The 22,498-nt window shown below is 38.0% G+C and overlaps 1 long non-coding RNA gene across 1 annotated transcript; it reads left to right on the top strand.

Moving 5' to 3' along the window:
• The first annotated feature begins 246 nt into the window (after positions 1–246).
• LOC117288169 lies at positions 247–13,129 on the top strand. Its single transcript, XR_004518860.1, has 3 exons — positions 247–348; positions 8,551–8,646; positions 10,545–13,129. It is a non-coding gene; the product is annotated as an uncharacterized LOC117288169 (long non-coding RNA).
• The last annotated feature ends 9,369 nt before the right edge of the window (positions 13,130–22,498 follow it).

Genomic DNA, 22,498 nt, shown 5'->3' on the forward strand with positions numbered 1-22,498 from the left:
AGGTGTGGGTTAAGGTTCTTGCTTCAAGAAAATGTCCTCGATGTGTAAAGTAACCGAAAAAACGAGGATTATCAATTATTATCAAACACAACAACTTTTATCTGAAAGTTCGAGTTAGTAAAAAGTCTTAGTACCGACCCTTCACGTAATATATCACGGTTGAGGAATTTTGAACCGTTTCAAACGTTACTTCATTTCAATATAATAGCCATAAAGGAACATAAGCATCAGAAGATTGAATTTAAAGTTTGAAATAATGATGCTGTACTGTTTTCATCCACAGGCAATAGTGGGAAGCGAAGTTCACTAAGCGACGATTCTTATACAGGAGGCTACAATATCTTTCAGGTGAGTTAATGTGATAGTTTACAAGTTTCTATCTGCATTTCCATATTTCTCAACTAAGTCATGCTTTGATAATCCCTGTATTCCCGAAGCATCTCCTGCACCATCTTGCAACCCTCGTCTTTGATGAATCTGGTTTCAACAACCATCAAGTATTATCAATGATGTTTTTATCATAATGGCAATTTAATTAAATTTATCCGGTTTTTTTCTAGCCTTTCAGAACAACTCTGCTAGGGTCGAAACGTCAGGCCATTAAAGGGACACGTTGCCTTGAGTCGGGCGAGGCATAGAAATATGTTTTAAAAGTAGAATTATAATGATCCACACAAATATGCGCGGTTTTCCCTTTATTTTGCGAACTAACACGGTCGACGATTCCACAATTTCGAGGCATTTGTGTATGGACCATTATATTCTACTTTCAAAGCTTTTTTCCATCAAACGCTTTTCATAGACCAACTCGCCCGATCCATTTAACTATTCTTTTTTGCACAACACATTGTCAAGCACGCTTTTCTAACTTTACTTCCTGTGTTTTGAATCCATGGATAATTTATGCATACATGAAAATACTGTATTTCCGATTCATCAAAACGAATATTAAATTTGTATTATTTAGAATGTAGACTGTGGAAACTATGCACTCTAAAAACTCCAGGGTCAGAATTGACCCGGTTCAGGGGGCTAGACCCATTTCTGGGTCTGTTTGACCCGGAATCCGCATCAATGTGACCCACAATCCGTGTCATTGTGACCAGAAATTTAGTTTAAAGCGGTGATTTTGACTCGGATTCCGGGACACATTGAAAAGGATTCAGAGTCAAACTGACCCAGAAATGGGTCTGGCCCTCTGGGACCCAAATCCGGGTCAATTCTGACCCGGGAGTTTTTAGAGTGTGGTATTTTGTCTTAAGTTATAGCAGAGTTCTTGTGTTTTGCACAAGGGGTGTCATCATTGACAGACAGGAAATGTTCAGTATTGTTTTAGTTTTGTAAACACAAGCATAATATCTATAAAAAAGCAGATTTGACTTCATAGAAGAATATAATATTCCTAAGGATTATTTTCTCCTTTTTAAAACGCGCGAGAATTGCGCAGTACATATCACTGCTTGGTGTTTGTGTGCGGAGTGTCACGTGCCAAGTATGACTGTAGGAGGGGGTGTGGGGGGGGGGGGGGGCTATAGTTCGACCGTCCACATGCAATACTGGGGAACATAATAGGAACATAATTGTTGGGATGGGGGGGGGGGTAGTTACCATAACTAGGTGTAGTATATTGTTGTCATTTCAAACGCAGTGCAATTTATAAAATTGTATAAACCCTGCTTCAATAAACCGCGCTAAACTGCCGCCGTGTGAAAACATCTTATGACTGAGAAGACTGAGATGACTGAGAAGATTTCACAAGCGGCTTGGTTAGGAAACAAATTATTGTCCCTTCATCCGAAGAATCTCTCTCTAAAAAAAAAGTATTACCATGCTTAAATATAGCAAGGGACCCTTGCTAAATATACCAAGGGACCCTTGCTAAACTTGCTATATTGCTCTCTTGCGAAAAGGGACTTAGTATTAATTCAAAATAACCACGAACATGCTCCAATGAGTTAAATGAAGAAGAAAAATGACCCCTATTCAAAATTTAATTAATAAATAATTATAATAAATTGATATGGTTTGAGGTGACAAAATAACACAATCCCTTAAACCGGTAAAAATTTAAATAAAAAGTAAAACACTCTAATGGGATTATACAATGGCGTCGATCACCACAAACCTAATACCAGATTGTTTAAAAGATGACACCCCTACTTTATAATAATAGTGAATACTTCTCCATTGCTTCCAGAGTTGATATACATGAATCATCTTAAAGAAATATTGTAATCACTAAAATGTTGAGATTTACTGAGCCATTTCAAAATATTGAATAATTATGTCGACTAAAATTGTTGACCTATTTCAGTAATGGGTTTTCTATATCATTTTTTCGGCATTAAGAGGTCAGCTTAACTGCCGCGTTACTTTATTTCAGTTCGCTTATAAGTGCAGTTTGTCTTCTCGGTCAAAAGTGATTCATTTCACAATCAACTCGAACGGAAGTCAACTTTGCAGCAGCTTTTCGCAGAAATCTCAGTTTGTGCTGTACTCTGTATGTTCAATGCCGATTGTGCATTAGACACGTTTAGTAATTGTCAAAGACCAGTCTTCTCACTTGGTGAATCTAAACATAAAATATGCATAGAATATCAAACCTGTGAAAGTTTGAACCCAATTGGTCGACGAAGTTGCGAGAGAATAATGGAAACAAAACACCCTTGTTGCACCAAGGATGCTAGAATTCGAGACCTCAGCTGAGGTCTCGAATTAAATTTAATTATTTAGTGAGAAATTACTTATTTCTTTCTTTTCTGGTATGGTGTTTACTATAGTGTTTTGGGGGTGCACCTTTCTGTTTTATACCCATTAAGTTGTTCGTCATGTCTGTACGTTATATCAAGCGGTTGTCGGTAGGTTGTTTAAATACAATTTCTTTGTTTCGAAAGCCTCATTTTGCTTTTATTTTCCTCTTGATGCGCTTCATTTAATTCTGTTTAGGTTCTTATTTATTATTATTAGTGTAGGAGGGTTACAAGTTGAAACAATAGCAGGTAAAAAAAACACGCAAAACACAACAATACAACAGCAACAAACAAACCAACAAACCAACAAACAAGCAGGGCTGTCAGTTTGCCCAACCCCCACCCAATGGTACACCAATTGTCCATAGCTATGTCATCGACGAATAAAAGTATTACAGTCTCTTTATGGGACGGTAGGCTACAGATGATGGTCATTACAGTCTCTTTATGACATAACGGTAGGCTACAGATGATGGTTATTACAGTCTCTTTATGACGTAACGGTAGGCTACAGATGATGGTTGTTAGTCTCTTTATGACGTAACGGTAGGCTACAGATGATGGTTGTTAGTCTCTTTATGACGTAACGGTAGGCTACAGATGATGGTTGTTACAGTCTCTTTATGACGTAACGGTAGGCTACAGATGATGGTTATTACAGTCTCTTTATGACGTAACGGTAGGCTACAGATGATGGTTGTTACAGTCTCTTTATGACGTAACGGTAGGCTACAGATGATTGTATTACAGTCTCTTTATGACGTAACGGTAGGCTACAGATGATGGTTGTTACAGTCTCTTTATGACGTAACGGTAGGCTACAGATGATGGTTGTTAGTCTCTTTATGACGTAACGGTAGGCTACAGATGATGGTTGTTAGTCTCTTTATGACGTAACGGTAGGCTACAGATGATGGTTGTTACAGTCTCTTTATGACGTAACGGTAGGCTACAGATGATTGTATTACAGTCTCTTTATGACGTAACGGTAGGCTACAGATGATGGTTGTTAGTCTCTTTATGACGTAACGGTAGGCTACAGATGATGGTTGTTACAGTCTCTTTATGACGTAACGGTAGGCTACAGATGATTGTATTACAGTCTCTTTATGACGTAACGGTAGGCTACAGATGATGGTTGTTACAGTCTCTTTATGACGTAACGGTAGGCTACAGATGATTGTATTACAGTCTCTTTATGACGTAACGGTAGGCTACAGATGATGGTTGTTTACAAGAGACAATTTTACAAAAATTACACATTTTGTAGGTAATAACCAAAGTGTAATGAAACATACAAAACACCCCCGGGTATTGTCTATCATAGCATTGGTTACAGACAGGATGTTTTGTTTATTTTATTTTTAAGATTGGAGATGGGGGGGGGGGGCTGGTAGATATTAACAATAACTGTTATTTGTGTCTAAAGGCAATACGGACATATATTTTTCTTAATCACAAAATATTTCTTTGATTTGAGGATATTAAAATATCCGGCAGACTCCGGATATTAATTTCCAACACGGGGTGAAATAGAGGGGCAGGGGTGGAAACAGGGGGGGGGTAGGTGTTGTGGTTTTTAAGTATTTCGCTGCTGGCAAACACGTAGTCGTCGTGTATACATGTACGTCTATCGTAACTATTATTTTTGGGGAAATCTTTGTAACATTTGCATCTCGAGACCTAATGCTACTCTCACACTTGGGCGAATATTCTTGCGATTATGGATATTTGAAATTCGCGGTGAATTCGCCCAAAATTTGCGAATTGATAGTGAATATTTTCACGTTCGCCCTCGGTCACCCCTCGACTGTCCGAACCAATATGTTACGAATATTTACGAATGCTTAACAATGCTAGCCAATGATTGCCAATGCCTTACAATAGCTTACGAAAGTTGCCAACGCTAACGCACGCTTTACCAACATTACCAATGGCTACCAATGCTTACGAAAATCTACGGCGAATGACCGTCTTCGCAACATTCGCTGCAATTAAAAAGCTCTTCCAAATGCTGTTTCACACTGTTGCGAATAATATTAGAGTGAATTTGCTTACGAATGAAAATAATTGACAATCGCTCATACTTCGCAACATTCGCCGTGTCTTCGTAAGCGTTCGTATCAAATTCGGAGCGGTAACCCGTCACGCCCCATCTCCTTACGAAGATCGGTCAATTTACAAACCGGTTTGTTAATTTCAGCGAATGTTGCGAAGACGGTCATTCGCCTCGACATTCGTTAGCACTGGTAAGCCATTGTTAACGTCTGTAAAGCATGCGTAAGCTGTGGCAACGTTTGTAAAGTCACTCGTAAGGCGTTTGTAACCTTCGCGGGTCCCCTTTCTTACAAATGTGCTGTTGCTGTTTGTCAAACGAACAAGTGGCCAGAGCGAGATTCGCCCCGGTATTTATAGCAATCGCGGAAATTAGTCAGAAAATGGCAAGACATTGGCAACGATGGTAAGACATTCGTAGCATTCCGAAGTGCATTATTAACGTTTGTAAGCCCTTTCGTAAGCATTCGCAAGCAATCGTAACATTCGCTAGCAATCGCTTCATTTGTTTGAAATTGTTGGTAAGCTCAGTCGCGACGTGCGCAACGTTCGTTGCCTATTTGTAAGGCATTGGCTGGAATGGTCAAGCGCTGGTAAGCATTCGTTATATATTGTTAAGGAGAGGTCGAGGGACGACCGAGGGGTGACCAAGATGAAAATGAATATTCATATAACATCCAAGCTTTTGCATTTTTCTGTGATATTCACCATCCAATCGCAATTGTTTGGCGAATTCACCGCGAATGTTAACATTTTTATTCGCAAGAATTTATTCATAATCGCAAGAATATTCGCCACATTTTGATTGAGTGATCTTCGAAAAGAGGTGAAGAATGAGGTGAAGAAAAGAGGTGAAGAATGACTAGTGAACGTTCCGAAATTGTCACCAACGCTTACGAAACACGGCGAATGTTGCGAAGTTTGAGCGATTGTCAAATTATTCCATTCGTAAGCCCATTCGCTAGCATAATTTCCCTAGTGTGAGAGTAGCATAACGCTGCCCCCGCCTTGTATGATTAGGGCCCTAAGTTGAGTTACTTTTCATACTCGAGTAGCGTCCAGTTTAGCGTCAATTACTATTTTGTTTACGTGTTATGAAGACCTCGGTTAAGAATTATAAGAGCCATCTTCTTTAAATTAGCCCTTTATACATATAACACCTTCTTGCGGTTTACAGGCTAATGTGGTGCAAGCTTAATAAGAAAGAAATGTGTCAAGAGACACCGTGTCAAACCCAATTTCTTATGCCCCAATTCCAACATGCGCGATTTTCACTTATGTATAGGGCAAGATTGTTCAATTATTTACAATCGCAACAGCGTCATACCATGTTTGCAGCCAATCGCACCATAGCAGACATCTTATAGAGAGGCCTTATTAAGACACCAGACACTATTGGTAATTACTCAAAATATAGGATACTATAAAAACTTACCTGGTAACAAGCAATGGGGAACTGTTGATAATAGAAAACATTGTTAGAAACGGCTCCCTCTGAAGTAACGTAGTTTGTGAGAAAGAGGTAATTGTCTTACTCAATATAGTTAATACAACAATTCAGGCCGGAAGCTTTTATCATGCATCTGAAAGCGCACACAATTCTGTGCATCTCATCTTTATCTTTCATTTTTCTCTTGCAATTTTGATGACCAATTGGGGCCATATTTTCACAGATTTGTTATTTAAATGTATTGTTGGGATATCGTTTTTCTGAGGTCCTTGGCTTCACGACCAGAATAAATTAATGAAGTGAAATGAAATACTTCTTTACTAGAAAACTTATAACGAAAGATACAGTTAAAAGTAGTAACAGACACATGAATAAACCGCTATTTGCTGAGAAAACAGCAACAAATTAATAATAACAATAAATGATAAGAGACATTTATATAGCGCTCTCACAAGAGGTACCACAGCGATTTACAAGAAACTTTACAATAAGCAAATAAATAATGGCACTGATAATGGGTAAACAGTCAAAGCAATCAGTCATTGAACAGGAAAGTTTTGAGATGTTTCTTGAAAACTGCAAGTGACTCCGCGGAACGAATTTGATGAGATGTTTAGCGAGGTGAACGAACATTATTCCTCAGATATCTGAGAAAAGATTATGCAGAAATCGTGACTCAAATTTGATTGTGTTTGGGTGAGAAGTTTATTATTAAAACCATTATTAATTGTTAGGGACTCCTTTCTCAAAATAGTGTTTATTTCAACAGATGCAGTGTCTCACCCCAAAATGTGTTTGGACATTTGTATTGGAGTGGGTCTATTGTATCATTAGCCTACGACCATACCTAAAGACATCAAGACCATACCTAAAGACATCAAGACCATACCTAAAGACATCAAGACCATACCTAAAGACATCAAGACCATACCTAAAGACATCAAGACCATACCTAAAGACATCAAGACCATACCTAAAGACATCAAGACAATACCTAAAGACATCAAGACCATACCTAAAGACATCAAGACCATACCTAAAGACATCAAGACCATACCTAAAGACATCAAGACAATACCTAAAGACATCAAGACCATACCTAAAGACATCAAGACCATACCTAAAGACATCAAGACCATACCTAAAGACATCAAGACTACCCCGAAACAAGTGTTTAGGACTCCTTTATCACACGTCTAGATTTCTGTAGTCGCCAAATGAAAACTAAATCAACGTATCGCAAACCACCTTAGCCCCCCCCCCAAAAAAAAAAATAAAAAAAAAATAAAAAATAAAATAAAAAATGTTTTGTAACACTTCGATCATTCAGTAAGCACAAATCTCACAATCAATCAAAGCTAAATAGAGTAACATGCATTTAGATTCGAACATTACCTCCATGCAGCAGGTGGTTTTAATCAATCAGCGATCGGCGATCGGCGATCGTGGACCGCTGAACTAGAACCAACAGACGCATCATTAAAAGAGATCACATAACATGGTCTATACTCTTGCCTAAAGACAAGAACCTCGCGCCCCAACACTCCATCGTCTAGTGTGTCAGAATGGGAATTCCGTTCAAGACAATTGTTCTTATAATGGTATCAAATCTTACGTGTAACCCGGTCGATTTCAGAAGAAAAAAAAACGACTTTGAAAAAGTGGAAAAAACAAATTATATTAACATATAAATTAGCCTGAGTTTTGTCATATTATTTGTTTAATAGCAATAAAAGTGGCTTTTAACAATTATATAGTGTGCATATCCGTCAATCAGTGGCGCTCAAACTATGGGCACTATTGGTAATTGTCTAACTTGGTGTGTCTCAACATATGCATAAAAAAAAACACCCTTGCCACACGAAGTTGTGTGTGTTCAGATGCTTGATTTCAGATGCTTGATTTTGAGACTTCAAATTCTAGTTCTGAGGTCTCAAAATCAAATTCGTGGAAAATTACTTCTTTCTCAAAAACTGCGTCACTTCGGAGGGAGCTGTTTCTCACAATGTTTTATACTATCAACCTCTCCCCATTACTCGTCACCAAGTAAGGTTTTATGCTAATAATTATTTTGAGTATTTACCAATAGTGTCCAATGCCTTTAAGTATTTCCTGCAAGGACTACGTTTGAATTATGGGACATAGTCCTTTTGCAGTACCATGTAATGGCGAACTCCTTCTCTTTTTGATAAGTGAACTGGGTTCTTTTTACGTACAATATTTAATTTGGAAAAACCCAAGATGAGTACACTGTTCTCATCACATTTGTTTTATTCCACCCCTTGTATAATACAGGCGAACCCATACAAGCGCATGAACGATATTCAGCAATGTTCTCTGCCGCAAATATACGACCTCTTACCAACTGAATGCTCAGAAACATTGGACATGGTAAGTAAACCAACCACTAAGGCCGTGTTCGAAACGGCGACTTCGACTACAGCTACGGCTAGATCATCAGCGCGTCTGTTGCCAGTGTTAAAGAATAGGCAGATGCTCGCGATAAGTATAGCCATGTAGCCAAATACGCCCTTTCCGACACAGCCTCACTCAGTTTCGATCGCACCCATTACAACATCATTCACGGTTTTCCCGATTCTTTCTCCTGATTTAAATAAATAAAACGTGGATTTCCGTCTCCATTGACTATCCATTACCTTCATTATTGGATATTGTGTGTATTTTCACACATAATGAATCGAGGTCAATAACAAAATGGTTTTGTAAACAGTGCCGTCATTTCGTCTACTACTATGTATCATTCGTATATTAACCTGAATAAAGCTAGAACGCATCGAGTTGCAGAGATCTGTTCAAGTTCCGCACTTCGTCTAGCTTTAACGACTTTTCCCCAGGGCAATCCCCCTATTTCCACTTGCACCCGTATAAAAGCGCCGGGAGGAAATGAATCCACAAATGTTGGGTACGAGGCGAAAGATGATTAACTTCCAACGTATTCCCGCCTACTCACCCCCCCCCCCCCTCCCCGGGGGAGTTATTTTATTTTGGGTTGGTATCCTGGCAATTTTCTATTCAGGCGGCAGAGTAGTTTACAATCTTGAAGAAACTCAATATTCTTAAGAGGTATCCTGTGTTGTGAATAATGTGAGATTGTGACAAAAGAGTCTTCTTTGGCACACAACCACGCAATCCACATTATAACAGCTAATTGTGACAAAAGAGCATTCTTTGGCACACAACCACGCAATCCACATTATAACAGCTGATTGTGACAAAAGAGCATTCTTTGGCACACAACCATGCAATCCACATTATTACAGCTGATCTTTAGATTGCCGATTGTTTTGCCTTGAGCCCTCCTACAGTTTCATTTAATATAATAATAATAATAATAATATCAAAGTCTTATATAGCGCACGTATCTACCAAACAAGGTACTCAAGGCGCTGAGTATATACAAACTTTCAGAAAGATAGGTTATTGCAGTGATGAATTCTGAGACCCAATTATTTAGCACCTTATAAGGGTTTACAAGGTGCTACGGCAAAATCAGTCAATCAAGTCAATTTGGCCTCCACATTTTGATTTGGTTTGAAGTATTGTGTGCCCATGTAAAAACAAATAATCAAATTTTCCAGTAGGAATTTGACTTTTACACACTGGGACCATGCGTTTATAAATGTTCACACTGAGGTGTGGATCTTATATCTGTGAATACAGATTTTGTCCGTCCCTATTATTTGGAAAGAAAACAAAATCGACATTATTATTGAGAACCATTCATTGCGATCGAAGAGCGAGGGTTTTTTCGCCTTGAAAATCTTTCGTAAATTTGGGATGTATTTGACCCAATTTTTGGATCATGTGATCTTGCTTTTTATTAAAATAAATAAATAAAGGTATTCAATCGCCGAAGAGGAAGGCGGCACTTCAGTGGCAAATCAGCCTAACTAAAAAAATGACATTAAACATTTTGAGAAACTAAGATGAGCAGTTTGTCATTAAAACGGGACGAAATTGCAAGCAGAGGCAGAATTAAGACAAACTATATTCATATCGATGCTTTGTAACTTTCAAATGTGAAAATCTCCCTCAACAAAACTCAGAAATGATCTTACTGATCATAACAAAACCAAATTTTTGATTGTTTTCCTTCCATAGGGACCTTAGAGAGATTAAAATAATAATCAAATCGAAAATGTCAAATCAGCGCAAAAGGTTCAGCAGTGAATTTTGAAGTGTTCTTTTAGATATAATTTAATTTTCAGCTTAAACGCAATCAACTATCTCCTAATCACCCTTTCCATTGTTTCTTTCTACTCTAACAGCTTGTAGAGTGGGCACGACGTGGACTGCAAGCCAATGAATAAATCAACGATGCTTACGGTTAGACATTTTTGCATTCAACACGCAACGTGGTTGATCGTCAACATCATTTTTTGAAAATTAGTCTGGTGCAGATTTATGCCAGTAAAAAAAAAGAAATGTATCTCTTTTGCTTTCTTTAATTCTACATCATAGGGAGGGTACAGTTCATTTGTCAAACCTATGTCTTAATAGACCGTGCAAGTTTCGCGTGTATTCGGACATGAGTTCACATACAGTTTTAACTCGTGCAGGAAACAAACTCCACGGTACGGGATCTGATGTTCGAATACGCGCAAGACTTGCGTAGTATGTTGTTTGAACGTTATTGCAGACACTTAAACTAAATTATGTCTGATATAACGGTGACTAGGATAGTTCAAAACATATAGAAAACTGAAGGGGCAAAACAAAAAATTGCTTTCAGATTGTTAGGGCCTTGTCACATGAGGCAACTAGTCCATGTAGCTTGGAGGCCTCCAACTGCAGTGCATGCTACATGACCACTTTAGTAGCACAGGAGTCATTTGTTAAACAACGGCTTGGGCCTACGGTTCCAAAGCAAGATATGAGAACTTCCAAATATGAATTGATTCTATTCTTGGAGATTGCCTGGAACTGGTTGTCTGTAAATAATTACTCATGTGTATTGGCTCTTAGCGTCTATACAAAAAGCATTTCCTACACTAACATAAACCAAACATGAACTTTTATTATCTCAACTTATGTACATTCTGATGTGTACCTTTCGTTTCGTTTAGTGTTTGCTGTGTTAAATACGTGCTACTGTGTCTATACTTAACAAGTCGAATCATGAACTTGTTAAACAAAATTAATGTGTAAATTTTAATATTTCATGTTAATAAAAATGCTTACAAAATGTTCTGCTTTTCATAATGGGAAACGATTGGCAGAAAAGCATGTGACTTTTGCATTTAAGCAAAATTTCATAAAGCCGTTAGGAAGAAATAATTTGCTTAGTAGTTTTTTTTTCGGTAAGCAAAACATGGCATGGACAACAGTCACTACAGATTAAGACGTTTATGGTTAAACAGCTGGCGATCCATTCCTGCTTAACCGACTTTGTTTGGTATTTGCTCACCATGACGTACAATGTACGCCAGGCTCTGGTCTCATGACCCGTTCATGCACATTAGGTACTGGCTTCAAACAGCCAGACGAAGCGTCAAATCTGAGCCTTCTCCCAACCCGTGGTTTCAAAAAGGGCCATGAGCTATGACTTATTGAGCTGTTACAAGTTGCCAGTTTTCTAAAGATAGGCCTACTATGAAATTTGATCTAAAAGTAAGTCTATGTTATGGACCGCCCAGAGAGCAGAAAACATCCGCTTTCGTTTTTCCCCGTTTTTCTTCTCCAAAACGCGAATTTTGTATTTTATTTATTTTTTTCATTTATTATACCCCCCCCCAATCATAATCTGCATTTTTTAATACACTGCGGTGGTGTTGTGTTTTGTTTATGAAGTATGGAATGCACTAACACGCATTTCACTCGATGTGTTTTCCACATTCTGAGCAACCCTTCTGCATTTTGAACTTTTGGGCTCCGAATTTTACTTAAAATTATACCTTTGTGTAGATTGTTAAACTATTGTGCGGTGCAAATTACTTAGGCGTGCATTAAATGTAATTAAAATCGTCTATGTTAAACTGTTGATCTTTTTGCCAAAATTGTTCAACTCAAGTGCCTTCTAAAGTAGTGTTAAATATCAACTCATAATTATTCACAAAATCAAAGGGCAATCTATTAGTCAAACCTGGTACCTTTAGTTTCTTTCAAGTTGCAGCAAAAACAAAAGTAAAACAGCTTAGCATTACACAAGTTGTTAGCACTTCTTGTAAACTAGTACCTGGTAACATAAAACAAACTCATTATGAATTTGCAGTTGGTTTCTGCTGGGGTCGCATTGCGAGGACATTGTTATTGTTTAGACTTGGTATACTATTAGGTCATATTGTTTGGTAAGCAGTTTGCAACAGCTAATTTCCTCGAAAGCGAAGGTTTTAAGGAAGCTTGGTTGACTCGTTTCGCATAGCTAGAATTGTAAAGAAAAACATTTTGGATGAAGATGAACATATTCATAGTATTATCAAATTCAGAGTCTTTGAAAATCTTTTTTTTTTTTGGCAAACGCTTCAGACAATGTGGTTTTTGAATAACCTCCTATGTCCACCCCCCCCCGCCCCAAAAAAAAGCAAAAAAAAAAAAGCACAACTAACTTTCGCAGAAAACCGGTAAGCGGTTGTACCTTTATTTAAAACGATTAACGCCCGCTGTGTGAAACTTCGAGCAGCGCTAAATCCAGCCTTATTTTCCCACTAATTCATATATTACAATAGGTGTCAGTTTTTAAGAATAATTCATGAATATAGTCTTAATTATTCATTGATAATACAAATAAATATACCCTTAAGAAGTTAAGATAATTAAATATTCATTGTATTTGGCGGGCAATGTGATATTTGGTTAATTCCCACCTATGTTTTATCTTAATAGAAGTAAAGTAAAAAAAAAAAAAAAAAAAAAAGGGAAAAAAAGACAAAAGCCTCTCACACTAAGGTTGCTGAAGCAGTAAACATTCCCTGTAGGAAACAATTTAAAGACCGGGTATAAATGTTGTGTTGAAGACTAGTTTCCTCACTTGGTGTATCAAAAAATATGCATCAAAAACAAACCTTTGAAAATGTAGGATTAATAATTGAGCCTAAATTTTAAAAGTGTTTTTATTTTTTTATTATTCAATTATTGGGCAATATCGAAGTTACAAGAAAATAATTAAGTAAAAAAAAAAAACCTTGATGAAAATGTATAGAATAATATCTTTCAGATGCCTGAGAAATGCTTCAAGCCTGGAACTCTTTCTCATTCAAATTGTATAGGTGAAAATCGTTACTTCAAAGGGGTCGTTTTGTAATGATGTGTTCCCATACCATTATCTCTCCAGCTAGTTTTACCAAAGAAATAGACTAGGAAACAAACTGTTGTTAGAGGGTTGTCTTTTGTCATTATAATATTAAAATAAGGCGAATGTCTAAATTCCCTAGGTTGGTGTAGAGGGGGGGGGGGGGGGGGTGGGGGTAGACATAGGTTTCGTCGACGTCATAAATTGCTTTTACTAAACAATAGGCTTCAGGTGATACAGAAATCCATTCAACAAAACGTGTTCTAGTTTAACATCAAGCCAGGAACATGTATTTTCCCAAGGCGCGGCGGTGTTACGGAAATCGATTTCTAAAAGGTGGTTGAATATTATTGAATTAAAAATCCGTTACTGTGGGTCACTTTCCCCGCACCTGAACCGCCCACTTAAGTTTATGCTATTACCCCCTTTAAGATGATCGTCTTCAACAAGCTCTAGGTGCTGCTTACAGAAGCGTTAAACCAAGTTTACTATAGAAGCTTACAAAATCCAGTTAATTTACTTGGGTGTCAGTACTGTCAAGTATCGGTTAGGCCTAGCTGATATAAAAACCTTTTCGAAACCACGGCTTCGGCCTTGGATTCGGCTTCAGGCTCCGTCCTCTCGTTTGAAGTCGAGAGTGCGTACATGAAGCATACGCAAATGTAAAAACAACCGTAGGGACAAACTAGCCTTAGCCGAGTCTGGAGCCGAAGTCGTGGTTTCGAAAAGGGTCGTTGTCTCGTTCAGTTTCTGCTGAAACGTGACATCATGGGCAGAAACGAGTCTGGTAACTATGCAGTGGTAACGAGAATCATTGTGTTCTAAGGCTTTTTGGATCTAGGGAACCAGTCCAAGATATATGACACACAAATATATCAAAATAAATATTTGTTAGTGTTTCTCACCAACCGGCCTTCGGAATCGGCCTTCCCATTTTACTTCGGTGGTTACCCCCCTCCCCCGCCAAAAAAAAAAAAAAAAAAACATATATATATATAAATAAAAAAATAAAACAACCAAACCACAACCACAACAACAACAAAAACAACAACAACAACAGCCCACACACTAAGGGTCCTACTGATGTCCCTCTTTTGTTTGCTCCCATTTGTTTTGTACACACTTTCCTACCGGGGATCTTTTAAACTGGGGACCATATTGAGTCTCTGTTTCAAGATGTATAACGTGCACGGACACAATAGCACAACCCAAAAATATCGAAATGTGTCGAGCCACCAGCCCCCCCCCCCTCCACGAAATGGAACATCCCACCTTCATAATGTTTTCAAGGAAGCAACGCGAACTAATTTGTGTTTTCATTTGGCCGACAAGTCTAAACATTTTTGCTCTTTTTAATCAAGGTTTTGTGTGCATAATAATTTACATTTGATGATTTAATTGTAGTGGCCAATAAATTTTATGAGTATTCAACAAGACGTTTCTTTGTTGTTTTATTTTATGTTTTGTTGTCAACCTTGAGACTGGAAATATAAATTGAATGTGAATGGAGGGGGGGGGGGTGTCGTGGAATGAATTGAAATAAATAAAGCTCAGTGACTTTTAAATTATTATTTCATTTCGTTTTAATAATCTAATAAAATATTGCATCTTGCATTTCAAGTGCTTTTTGAATTTCGTCTCTGCATAATTATGCGACAGCATTACTTATAAGAAAAAAACCTCTTTTAGCTCTTTCCAACTGAATAGCACGTCCGAGAGGTTACGAGGAAGATATTTCACAGATAATTTCCTTTGGAAAAAAAATATATAAGTAATAATAGCACGTAAATGCGGCCATTTTGAAAACTGTGAGAACTGCTTTAAAAGCAGGATGATATTATAATCTGCGATGACCCTACAGCCAAATATCTTTCTCGTGACATACTCGAACTGTGAGCAAAAAACAACTCCCATGCTGGTGTAATCAAAGACACAATCCCATTAATATTGTTACAAAATCTGCCTCACTAGAAAATTTGAGAATTGGGTTCAATTTTGAAGGGGCGATATTTATTATATTTCGGTGGTTGTGTGCTGGGTGTGGAGTGATGTTTGGTAGGGTCTATGGTGTGGGTTTCTTGGGGGCAAGGGCGGGGTCAACACCGCAGAGTGCACAGACCCGATTTTATGTTGATTGTAATTGAGGCCTGGACCATACCTGAAGTATCATCTATCTAAAAAGAAAAGTATGAAAAACAGTCAAGCTTGCACTTTAAAGACACTGGACACTATTTGAAGACCAGTCTTCCCACTTGGTGTATCTAAACATTAGCTAAATTTGTAGTCGAAGTTGCGAGATATGAATGGAATAAAAAACACCCTTATCATGAGAAGTTGTATGCTTTCAGATGCTTGATTTCGAGACCTCAAATTCTAAACTTTAGGTCTCGAAATCAAATTCGTGGAAAAATACTTCTCGAAAACTACGTCACTTCAGAGGGAGCCGTTTCTCACAATGTTTTATACTATAAAGCTCTCCACATTACTCGTTAACAAGTAAGGTTTTATGATAACAATTTTCTTTTGAGTAATTGCCAATAGTGTCCATTGCCTTTAAGGGTATGTATGCGTTCAGTAATTACTTTTAAAATTATTGACAATAAAAACGTATTTGGTTGGGAGTTTACGCAGCAGCTTTCGATAGTTTGTACATTCCATTATAAATCATTCTAAGTCATTTTCCCTGTGTGGACGAGACCGCTCAGGATCTTTTTCGATAGCTTAAAACCACTGGATACTATTGGTTATTGTCAGAGATTAGTCATCTCACTTTTATCTCAACATTATGCATTAAAAAACAAACCTGTGAAAATTTGAACTCGATTGGCAGTTGCGAGATAATATTGAAAGAAAAAACACCCTTGCCACACGGAGTTGTGTGCTTTTAGATGCATGATTTTGAGACCTCAAAGTTCTAAATCTGAGGTCCGTTACTTCGGAGGGAGCCGTTTTTCACAATGTTTTATGATATCAACCTTTCCCAATTACTCGTTACCAAGTAAGGTGTTATGCTTATAATTATTTTGAGTAATTACCAATAGTGTCCACTGCCTTTAAAAACGTTACCACCCTTTACGTCGTGAGCACGGTCATAGTGCTTTGGGTCATGAATAAACAACATCAACGATACTGCTGGAACAGACAAGAGGAAAGATACACTAGTGGTAACATTGAGTCCATCTTAATCATCCAATGAAGATTTCACGAACACCGACTTTAAATGATTCGTTGACTGTTTTGTTCTCTTGAATGCACGGTAGAGCTATTAAAAACATGGAACATTATGGTTTGAGAAGAAGCCAATTTCATAAAGCCTGTGTAAGCATGAAAATTTGCTAAGCACAGAAAAGTATTGCCGAACATAAACATGTTACCAGCCAAAATTACATTAGGTTTGAATTGTTGCGTTTGGTAAACCCATCCAATTTTTGCTAAGCAAAGAAGTTCGCCAAGCAGTATTTTCTGCTTAACAGCTTTCTGAAATTGGGCCTTGGATGGAACCCGACCATCTTGAAGAAAGCTTCGTCTAGCGGAACATTTCTGAGATTTCTCTCGGATTGTTGCAGTCTGTGAAGGTCACAACAATTGTAAAAAGACATAAATAAGATAAAAACACGGAACCATATTAACAAGAGTAATCTTTGAGTGGGAAAATCTCAACAATGTATCTCAAAGATGATTCAATAATTATATATTGTTTTTAAACTAAAGGTTTGCAGTATGACTATCTTACTGTTTGGAATACTGTTTACAACTGCACGGGTATACTTGCGAAGCTGTACCATGTAAAATGAACAGTCCTTCAATTCAATTCATCAACATAAAGTAGCTAGACCACTTCAGAGATTAAAACTACACCACCCTTATTTACATATAGGCGTGCGACCCGGGGATGGGCAACTGCCTCCCAAAAACAAATTGTGCACATCACGAAGATGAACTTAGAAAGCAAAACATACGTTTGTATTGATATTGGAAGAGGTATAACCCCCTTAACTAAAGAGTCCTCATTCTTATTACCAATCAGTGAAGAGTTGCAAACCCAAGATATTACTCCCATGTTTCTTAAACTAAGCCCCACCCAACCTCCCAACGCGGCGCCCCCCCCCCCCACAAAATAAAATCAATCCGCTTGATTTGAATTATTCAGCCTCTACGCCTCGTGTTCGAGGTCTGGTTAAGATTTTGACATCTTTGGCAGACAAATAAAGAATTAACTATTTATGTATTGACACTGTCAACACTTGTGGACATATAATGTCCTTCCGTGTATGCGGTTTGATGACATCGTACTGCTGATTCCAGAATATGCCGTCTTGAAGTTTTCTCGATCGAGCGTGATGGCCGTTATTGCGTCTCGAAAGCAACCTCTAGTTTCAATCTAATAATTCATACTTTATGACCCTGTCTTAGATCTCGCCTTTTTTGTAACTAAATATTCTGTGACATTGTCCGTTGCTTCATTCACTGACATTTTGGGCTTTTATGATGGCTACGAATAATTAAAAAAGGAGACGCAAACAAATTCCCACAATTTGAGATTTGAAATTTTTATTAAATTTTGTTTTGGTATGGCGAATAAAACTGAAACAGTATCCAAAAGGTCATAATAACTATATTTGATGGGTCGTCACATTGCTACGGTTTTGACTTCCCATCGTTTGACACTGCGTCCTGCGTTTTTGATGGCAGTGAATTTGAAATGTCAAAAATAGCAAATTTTCTAGAAGTTTGCACGTGTGGGTTAGTGCTAGTGTCCAAGCTAGCCTTTGTACTAGGGCCAGTGCAATATTGCCAGGGCCTGCTGTGCACATGATTTCTCCAGAGTTTTGCTGACATTTCCCCCAATAATAAGAAGTAGTGGGTCCGTGTTTTTGTGTCCTCATATAATTAAGTTTGATACCCCGCTACCATCATTCAAAAGACAAGGTCCCAAATATTCTATTATTTATATGTTTCTATAGAGACCAGGTGTATACCCTTACGGAGATTCAGTGTGCCGGGTGGAGATGTAATCATATGACCAAAATGAAACTTGAGCTAGATTATTGGAGCGAATATTCTGAGGAACAGCGTCTGACGAGCGCAGAAGACGGAAAAAAATTTATCTCGTTTCAGATTTGGTATAGATCTGGACTGTTTCCGTAAAACGATAACCTCATTTTTTCACAAAGAGCTCTCTAAGGAGAATGACTTTCAGATACAAGGGAAGAGCTCGGGGGAGGGCACTTTGAGTGTGCTAATTTCCAATTAATGAAGATTGTCAATAATAAAAGTGCTAGTCTAGCGTTCGTAGCAACGGCTACTTTATCAGGTGCATCGAGTGTAAGGGGACAAGCCAAAGGCAGCATTCAAAGGCAGGTTTGATTCGAATGTGAAGCTGTTAAAAATGATCAATCATCTGAACTGCATTGATCAAGGACCATAGTTTCCTGTATCACTACCAGAAATATTATCACATATCGGTTTTTAGATATAGTTAAATTACATTGAAATATGAAACGCTTCCTCTATATCGATTCATTTTACTTAAAATATTATCACGTTTTTTTTTACTACAGAACAATGAATCGGGTTTGCAGTTACAAGTTCCATATTTTAATTAATGACTTTTGTATTGTCTGTTATTAAAGAGGCGTATGTGAAGACGCCTGTGTTCACCTTTAAGTAGACATTTTACATTGTGTGGTTTTCCACTAATAACAACAAACAAAAATGCACAAGAAAACACCTTACTCATTTCATTTCATTTCATTTCATTTATTAATTTCACAGGAAAAAATTCAAGCACAGACAGTAAGAACAGTAAGAAAACAAAAACAAGAACATACAATACAATAACAAAAAAAGCAGCACCCCTGAAGGATTAAAAAAAAAGGAAACTAAATTACTATCGAGTTAATCTCCTGATGCCACATTTTACGAAGAGACAAAAAGGGACATTACAGATGGACATTATTAAAACATGGCATACAGTATAAAAATATAGATCTATACAAGCAGTTAAAACTATAAGAGCATTAATGGGCATTAAACATACAAAATCGTTAAAAGAGAGATTCTAGTTAATTATGCAAAAGGCACTATAAATTTGAGAAATAAAAAACAGCAGCAAGGTATTTGAATGGGCAAGGCAACTAGAAAGTTAAACTGTTTTGGTCAAGGGGACCTCCTCGCCAGGGACTAATAAATGACTCCTGAGGGAATTTGTGAAGGAGGATAAACTATGGATAATTGTATCTTTAACGCAGGCCGGTAGTTTGTCCCATAATCTAGGGAATCTGTGAAAAAGAGAATGATGGGCAGCATTGGAACGAGCCCGATGATGGACAAATTTAACAGATTCGATATGTCTACAATTAATGGGAATTAGAGTGTCCGTGTCAATGTCAAATTTGTTATATAACATTTAATAACAAACGTAATTGAAAGGGAATGAACCCTGTTGATTAAAAGAGGCAGACCCAGCTTGACACACCTATCAGAATATTCAATTTCATTTACAGAATCAATTAAAACCCTTCTCGGCAGACCCAAACAAAAACGGGTGAATCGCCTCTGTACCTTCTCTAGCGTTTTTTTGCTGAGTTGAAAGAACAGGGCACCAGACTGGAGCTGCGTATTCAAGTATGGGTCTGCTAATTGAGCGATAAAGTAAAGTCAGAATGTAAGGGTTTCTAGTTTTAACTACTCTACCAATAAATCCGTTGAGTCTAGTGGCTTTGGAACTGACTTTATTAACATGTGTTTTCCAACTTAAGTCCCTGGAGATAATAACACCCAAGTATTTGTAACTATCCACATTTTCCAAAGTGTTTTCAGCAATCAACTAGTTATTAAAAATACTTGGGGTAATGGAAGAGTAATATTTCAACCCGTTTTCTTGCATTAAAACACATACAGCAAACCCGTGGAATAGCAAACAAAATTCATTAGTTTCTATTATAGATAAACCCATTGTAAAATGTTTGTCTTGTCAGGTATGTTGTGCCATACACTTGGACGCATACCCTCTCCAGATAAGTGCTAGCATGAGATTGAAACTAATCAATTTTGTTTTCGAAGACAGCGAATCCCGTACTTTTTGTCCGTCTTGTATTTTTTGGGGGGTGTGTCAGTTCTTTACTATCTTGACAACGATATCGGTCAGTGTGAGGCAAACTCGGCCAGCATCGACGAGGGGAACTCAAGAAGCTGATGCCCCGAGGTGCATTCCCACCCTTCGCGGTCAGCAAAAGCCAGGTCAATCACAGACAAATATAATAAACCAGGTGAACCGCCTATTCCCTACTTAACGCTGGGTTCCGTTATACCGTAAGCTCAGATTAAGGCTTGCCTTTTTTGTTTAACCCTGCTACATTAAACTTCGGAGTGGGGGTTGAATTATGCATTTAAAACGATAAGTGTTTTCCGCTTTGTAAAAAGTAGACTCAAGATCTTAATGGATTTTATTTATATACTCTACTCTAAGACTTTTATATCATCATCTAAGAAGAACTCAAAGAACAAAGACCGCCTCCGACATCAAATGAGTTCGATTTTATAACGCTGCTTGAGCAGAAAATGGTTGTTAACAGTTTCTGCTTAGCAGGAAGTCAGTAAAAGACGGTACATGGGTGTTTGGCTGGTACCTTATTATGGTAAGCATTATTGTGTTTGCTATAAGCTCCTTTTGTGCTAGAATTAGGCCATGAAAAGAATTAAAACAAAACACTAAAGAAGTAAGACCACGAGCCACTCTTAGCTTCGACTGGCTACGCCTTTGGCTACGACTGTGGATGTTTGCTACATTGACTACTGGAAGCCATTCTTTTGGACACCGTCAGCCACTGCTCTGTTTTGCTCACAATGCTGGATATACAAATTGGGCCCAGGGATGGGTTTCACAAAGGTAGTCCTAACTTAGGACTAGTAGGCAATGCTAAGAGATAGGACCAGTCCTAAGTTAGGACCAGTAACTCATCCTAACTTAGGACTGGTCCTATCTCTTAGCATTGCCTAGGACTAGTCCTAAGTTAAGACTACCTTTGTGAAATCCACAGCAGGTCTCCCCTCAGTCGTTGTACGAAGAGAATCCCATGGTGGCGCTCTTCAGATTCGAGAGTGGAACAAGATCATAAACATGTTAGATACATGGTTAAACCATGGAGGTAGAATTGTTAAACGCAACATGATTTGATTACAGAATAAATATAGCCGTTGTTCACAAAATAATTAAAACCAATATTAGTAACAAGTAGACAAAGTGAGCTTTTATACACGTTAGGACTCAAAATACAGATGGAAAGACTAACCCTTTCAACTTCAGTGTAAAACGCATGACATGACTCTGTGATACATTGATATTCGCGACACAATTTGTTATTTTGAGAACTATTAATTAGGGCGCCCTCCAAGGCCACTGTAGAACACAAAGAACCCCAATACCCCACTCTCTTCGAGAATCTAGTACGGCATAATCCGTTCAAAGGGACCAATTCATCATGGCTGTTAGAAGGAAATATTGCTTAACAATTTTCTGTTAAGTGGAATTGAGCAGGTTACCAGTCACAATTTCTTTTTGTGACATGGTAGTTATTGGTAACGTTATTCTGGTAATCATAATCTTTAACAGATGGAAAATTGCATGGGCGATCAAGATTATTTATTTGTGGTTTTACCCATATTATATATTGACATGTGTAAGTAATTACACCCAGTACTAATTATCCGATCTCCGTGAAAACAAATCACAGGCATATTACTCGGTGGGATTCGAACCCACGACGTTGTTCTTTAGATACTGACGGTGCTTAAACAGTTCCATGAATTGGGATTTTAAGACTAACCCAGTAGGCCCGGCGTGGGATGAGATTCTGTCCCCCACGTCCCCCCCCCCATGGCAAACTGAGTACAAACTACTTCTGATAGCGCCCTCTTTTGAGCCATCCTCCGCAACCCATGGTAAATTCCCTTTATGAGGGACAGAATGTCCGGGGAGATTTAATGGGGACA

This window comes from Asterias rubens, chromosome 3 (genome assembly GCF_902459465.1).
Source record: "Asterias rubens chromosome 3, eAstRub1.3, whole genome shotgun sequence".
In the NCBI taxonomy this organism is placed as follows: Eukaryota; Metazoa; Echinodermata; class Asteroidea; order Forcipulatida; family Asteriidae; genus Asterias; species Asterias rubens.